Raw genomic sequence first — 7,284 nt, forward strand, 5'->3', positions numbered from 1 at the left:
TTGACTTGGTAATACAAATGAGTCATCTTTGTACCATCGACTTGTTACATCAACTGTTGTGAAATGTGGCTCTACACGCATAGTTCTACTATTACCGCTGTTAAACCATTCACATTGGAACAATACAATCCGACATGTGAACAAATAGTTCAGTTCCCACACTCTGCACAAGTGTCCATAGAAGTGTATCAATTGCCCTTCATGCTCCCCTTCCACGACTAATCCACTATTCTGACTTTTCCGACGGTTGTCACGGTCGATAGTATGATAACGGACACCATTACAAATACATCCTGAATATGTGTTCACTAAGCCACTAGGACCATTGGCTAATGACCACATATCATCAGTTGCTTCGAGGGAATGTTGGCTCCGCAATTCATTCATCTACATAAAGAACATGTGTCATGTTACTAGCATGCGTAACATTTACGTAATGTACGATATATGGTAGGATATGAGAATACTAGCTTACATGATCTTTGAACCATTTAGGAAATTCTTTCCGATGTCTGTTTTCGATGTTGAACGCACCGGCTCTTTGGTGTAACAAGTTCTTGTGCTCCCTAGTTACAAGAAATGCGATTCAAAAACTATTTACTAAGATAAAGACTAATCAATTTACAACAAAAACATTATAAATACGTTTGAAGGATTCATACTCTACGTGTTTATCCACTTCTGTGCTATTGTGTAGGACAAACCAATGAGCCAACTCGCGCTCAGCTACGGACACATCGGACGCCCTTGTCATTAGACCAAAGGGACGTACAGTTTGAGTGAATACCGCCAACCCTAGGCCACGGTCACCCATGTCATAATTCCTTTCTGGGCGGTTAAACAATGTTTCAACTCCATCCAAATACATTGAACAAAATGTTGTACATTCTTTGGAAATGTAAGCCTCGGCAATAGAACCTTCAGGATGAGCTTTGTTGGCCACAAACCCTTTTAGACGGCCAAGCAACCTAATTTTGCAAGCATCATAACAATGTTATACTGCAATATTTATATCAGCAGTAAAGCATTAACTTAAATTTGACAGTAACACGAGGGCTGAGTTAATACCTCTCAATTGGGTACATCCATCGATATTGCACTGGGCCTCCAAGCATAGCCTCTCGAGGCAAGTGAATTGCCAAGTGGACCATGACATCGAAAAAAGCCGGCGGGAAAAGCATCTCAAGCTTACAAAGTATGAGTACGATTTGTTCATCCAATTTATGCAAATCTGAACGCCTCAATGTCTTTGAACACAATTGTTTGAAGAAATTTCCCAACTCAAAAAGTGTCGTTCCAATTTCCTTATTCAGGTAGCCACGCATCCCAATTGGAAGAAGTCGTTGTATAAGGACATGACTGTCATGACTTTTGAGGCCAGATAATTTTCCAGCTTGAGCGTTTACGCAATTGGAGATATTTGCTGCATAGCCATCAGGGTACTTTATTGATTTCAAGAAATCACAAAAGCCTTCTCTCTCTTTCACTAACAATGTGAACAATGCGGGAGGCTTCTCAAAGGACCCATTAGAACGCCTCTTCAAATGTAACTCTTTACGTATTTTCATGTCCTCCAAATCTAAGTGTGCTTTGTCCGTGTCCTTGTTCTTTCCATCTACGCTCAAAAGTGTCCCAACGACATTGTCACATATGTTCTTCTCAATATGCATGACATCAAGGTTGTGTCGAAGCTTCAACGTCTTCCAATAGGGCAAGTCAAACATAATGCTTCTCTTGCTCCAATTCAAATTTTGATGTTCATTCCTTTGTCGTTTTCGATTTTGTGGGTGCTTTCCATACGGCTTGTAAGTCCCAGAATCAATTTGCTCTAGTATTTGGTCCCCCGATAACTCCAAAGGTTTGGACCTATGCTCCGTTTGACCATTGAAGAGCTTACTTGTTCGCCAAGTGTGGTTCTCAGGCAAGTGGCGACGAGCACCCATATACCCTATTTTACTTCGTAATCCCTGAGACGATGCATTATTGTTACAATTAGGGCAAGCCAAGTAACCCTTTGTACTCCACCCTGACATGTTACCGTACGCAGGGAAGTCATTTATGGTCCACATTACCGCCGCATGCATTCTAAAAATTTGCCCGTTCGATGCATCATATGTTTGCACACCATGCTCCCACAAATTCTTCAATTCTTCTATTAGTGGTTGCAAGTAAACATCAATGTCTCTTCCAGGTGCCGATCGTCCGGGAATAAGCAATGACATCATGCAATATGGCTCTTTCATGCACTTCCACGGTGGGAGATTGTAAGGCATTAAGATTACGGGCCACATGCTATATGATGTGCTCATATTCCCAAATGGATTGAAACCATCTGTTGCCAGCCCTAGCCTTACATTTCGACAGTCATCAGAAAACGTCGGATGTTGCTTATCAAAGTCCTTCCATGCTTCACCATCGGCCGGGTGCCTTAAGATGTCATCATCCACACGCTTCTCATTGTGCCATCTCATATCTGCGGCTGTTTTTTTGGACATATACAGTCTTTTCAACCTCGGTGTCAAAGGAAAGTACTGCAATACCTTGTGTGGAATCTTTTTACCACCATCATCGTTCAACTTGTATCTACACGTGTCACATGTAGGGCATTTCTCCAAATTAGCACTCTCCTTCCAAAATAGTGCACAATCATTCTTGCACGAATGAATTGTTTCATATCCCAAACCCAAGTCACGTAAGAACTTCTTAGCATCATAGAGTGTCCATGGAACTGTTGGATCACATTCTGGTAGAATGTCCTTAAATACCTGCATAACCATATCGAATGACTTGTTGCTCCATTTGTTGTACACCTTCACATGAAGCATCTTAATGACGAATGATAACACAGAAAACTTTTCACATGTTGGGTGAACTTTGCGTTGTGCATCTTCGAATAACCTAGTGAACTTATGCAAATCCTCCCTCTCCAAACCATTAGGTTTCTCGTCGGTATGATCATCCATAAGACCACTCACATAAATTTCTTCCAACATAGTAGGCAATTCATCAATGGGCGCATCATCGATATCTGTCATACATTCGCCACTACCTCCATATTGGTCATTTGATACACTAGGACGAGACACGGGAACATGTTCCCCGTGATGCACCCAAGTTAGATACGAAGATGCCATGCCTCTTCGGATCAAGTGCATCCACACAACTTGTCTGCTATATTTTGTGCCATTAATGCAATCGACACACGGACACCTAATTTCATCCTCTACGCCTAAATTTGCCGTAGCAAAATCAAGGAATGACTTCACCCCTTGTTGATACTCTTTACTTGTCAACCGATTATTTATCGTCATCCAACTCTTGTCCATTTTGTCACCTACAACTCACACAAACATTAACCAAGGAAGCCATGAGAACACGCATTTCAAGTTGAGCCACTGTTTGGCTTGTCACATAAATCTCTTTTAGGGTGGCACTTTATGACACGAGTAGTTCTAAAACAAGTTAATTTAAGAAATGACCCGTAATTTTGGACCACTAGATAGCATAACTAGTAGAGCACTAGTACTAGTGAAACTATATGGTCAATGATAGAATGATATTTCAAAATAATGAAAACCATGTCATGCTCTTCACAATGTGTGTGCATGACATGTTATTTATTAAAAAAAACAAGTAAAGACAGAAACACATTTCCAACAGTTGGCTCTACATGGCAACTGTGCATGTCCGCAAATGCATATTCACACATGAACATTTCAGAATAGAAGCATAGTAGATGTTATCAATGAGAGATGTATCTACAAAGTCATGTGAAAATCCAGAATAGAAGCATTGACAGTACTCATGAACATACCATTACTTTTAAAGCACATTTTGCGGAAATGATAATAAATAAGCCAGACGATGTGGAGGCAAGTTTGCTGCAAGGTAGATTTTCTCTGATATGACATACTCTTGAAAAACTTGCTGCTATGAGCATGTAATTTTGTCTCATGGCAAGTTAGTTAAGCACTTAAATTAACTGAAATTCACAGCATTGCCATTTTCGAAAGCTCTTCATGTGGCCTATTCTAGAGAATTAACATATTGAGCCTCTTTAACAATTAGATATGACGAATGCGTTACTCTGTGAAGACTTAGACGAAGAAGTATTTACAGATGTTCCACCGGGCTTTGAGGATTTCTAATAGCACCTCCAACCAACCTAATCATGCTTATTAATAATCGAACCTAAATAATGAGAATGTTCACCAAAAATTGCATTAATAATATTGCTTTTGGGATCACAGTGGCATTTCTTGTGAGTAGTCAATGCAATCTCTTAGTTTCCACAATTTATCATACAATGAGTTGAAAAGGAAAAGTAAAAAAATGAATTTCAGACTGCAGTTCCTGAAAATTTTGGAAATGGGTGTTCATACTGTGTCCAAGCAAGCAATTCAATCATATGCTATCCTTTACGCCTTCACTAACAATGAGTGTTGATAATCCTAAAGTAAAACTATTCTAATGACTTAATTGATGGAAGTAGTAATTCAAAAAAACAAGCCCATTTTACAAATAGCATAATTACCGTGGGAAGTTAAAACTCCAAAATCCTATCCATGCAAGTTTAAGTACTACTAGTCCTGCACTAATAGTGGCCACAAACATATATTATAATATGTGACCTAAAGCAGCTAATAATTAATATCCATTTAAAAAAAAAAAAAACCAACCTGAATGACAATCCTGTGCTACAGGATTAGCAAAAATTGCATTAGTCATGACATTTTAGGGTGGAACTTTATGACATGATTAGTTCTAAAACAAGTTAATTTAATAAATGACCCGTAATTTTGGACCACTAGATAGCATAACTAGTAGAGCACTAGTATTAGTGAAACTATATGGTCAATGATAGAATGATATATCAAAATAATGAAAACCATGTCATGCTCTTCACCATGTGTGTACATGACATGTTATTAAAAAAAAAAGTAAAGACAAAAACACATTTCCAACAGTTGGCTCTACATGGCAACTGTGCATGTCCGCAAATGCATGTTCACACATTTCCAACCTAAGCTTTGGGCATAAACGAGCTTTCTCCTTCTTTGGAAATATGGACTTAAATTACTAAGGAGGCAACATGGGCAATATGCCGCCATGATGCAAGCATCATAAATTTCCGATACTTCTAAAATGGAAGCATCGAGGTTATATTCTCCTAAGTTCCCATACAAAGAGCAACCTCCTTGTACTTTTTTTATGTAATGATGTTTAAAAATTACTCACATGTAATTATCATGTGTGCCAAGTAGTTTCCAAGAATTTAACAAGTCAATGCTATCCAGTCAAGGCAAGGCAATGCTATCAATCCACAAACTACCATGCTTATTTATAGCACAGAAGCAAACAGTTACGCTAGCCAATGATATCCATATGTATGATTTAATTGTATATCTAGCTAAAAACCATAAAAATTCCTCAACATCGTTACAAGGCATCCAAAAGCAACGAGCCGCTAGTATATTTACTGAAAACCATAAAAATTCCTCTTTTATATGTACTACTACTACAAGACTTTGCCCTAGTTTATGTAGCAAATGGGTTGATTCACCCCAAGCATTGCCCTAATTTTTAATTTGAATCACATTTCAATAACAATGCCCTAATTGAGGGCATTTCGTACATGTCATATTGTGTGTGTTTTGACACACACACACACACACACATATATATATATATATATGTGTGTGTGTGTGTGTAAACAGAGACAGATAGAAACTGAGGCAAATCGAGAGGGAGATACAGAGAGAGGGAGAGACAGATGCGAAATTCAAACATACCTGGGAGGGAGTTCGGGGGATGATCCAGTTCGGGGGAGTTCGGGCAATGGAGACTATTCCTGTACAGAAGAGGGCAGAGGCGTGAGTGTACATATGATTTGGGAAAATAATCGAGTATATATGGAATCAATGTTGTGAATTTATGATTCGTGTGTGTGTGTAAACAGAGAGAGAGAGAGAAAGAAAGACGGAAACGGAAAGGCCGTGTGAGATGTTTACGAAATGGAGAGGGAGATACAGAGAGAGAGAGGGAGATACCTGGGAGGGAGTGGGGGGATGATACACCAACTCTTGCGATGGAGACAGAGCAGGGATAGAGGCGGGAGTGCGAGAGGGAGGGAACTGGGATACTTTTGCAATGCAAATAGAAGAAAGTAATATTCCCTCCACAATTTCGTGGCACGTTTGGCTACCAAAAACATAGTCGGTGAAAGTGCATTAATTGGCGACGAAAATCCAATTAGTCGCCGAAACAAATTATTTCTAAAACACACTTTTGGCTGCCAACAATTTTGGTCGCGAAAGGTAAAAACGTGAAATTTTTTTTATTTCTTGTTTTCATTCGACAAAACAAATCGAAAAATTATAATTTTGTTCTAAAATTTCAAAAAAAAATCAGTAAAGATAAAAAATAACAAAAAAAATAGTAAATATTTGTTGCTTATTTTGAATTTTTAAAACATATATATTTGTTAGATTCGGCTCGAAAAAATGAATTATTTTAAAATAGGTGTTTTTTTAGATGTTGCCCAATGGTTCATGTGATAGAAAAATAAAATTAAAAATATTAATTGATTATCTTAAAAGAAAATAGAAGTAAATGTTACAAAGTTTGTAACATTAATGTTTTAAAAATCGAATCGGTGAGCAAATCGAACCGTAACATAACAAATATATTAAAATTATATTTAAATAAAAAGATAAGAAATAAAATTATAAATTATAAATTATAAATTTTTAATTATCTTAAATATTTGTCCTAATATTTTTTTTCAAAATACATAATTTCAAAATGTCAAAATGTCAAAATTTTTGCAAATACATAATTTCAAAATTTTCCCTATAATTCAATATTGTAAATATTTTTTTAAAAGACTAATACTATACAAATAGAAAAATTTATTGTGAATTTCTTATTTTAAAATAAATTAATATAAAAAACAATTTTATTTATAATAATCATATTACCGCATTATTGTCAAAATTTAATTCAATATTTAAATATTTTTTTGGGGGGTATGAATTAGAATAGAGATGAGATTGAGAAGTTTTTTTTGTTCCACAGGACTAATAAAAAAATAAAAGAAATCAAACACAAACTCAAACACAGGGAAGCCTTCAAGTTGGTCCCAGATTTGAAACAGTCAAATGCGATCAAAATCTTGTTTGCTTTTGTCTTCCCAACTCTCTAATTCACTTCTTTCCAATACATAGGCCGATTGATATATACATATATATATATATATATATATACACACACACATTTCCAGAG

The sequence above is a fragment of the Camellia sinensis genome, chromosome 10 (genome assembly GCF_055761805.1).
Source record: "Camellia sinensis isolate YWXY chromosome 10, ASM5576180v1, whole genome shotgun sequence".
Lineage (NCBI taxonomy): Eukaryota > Viridiplantae > Streptophyta > Magnoliopsida > Ericales > Theaceae > Camellia > Camellia sinensis.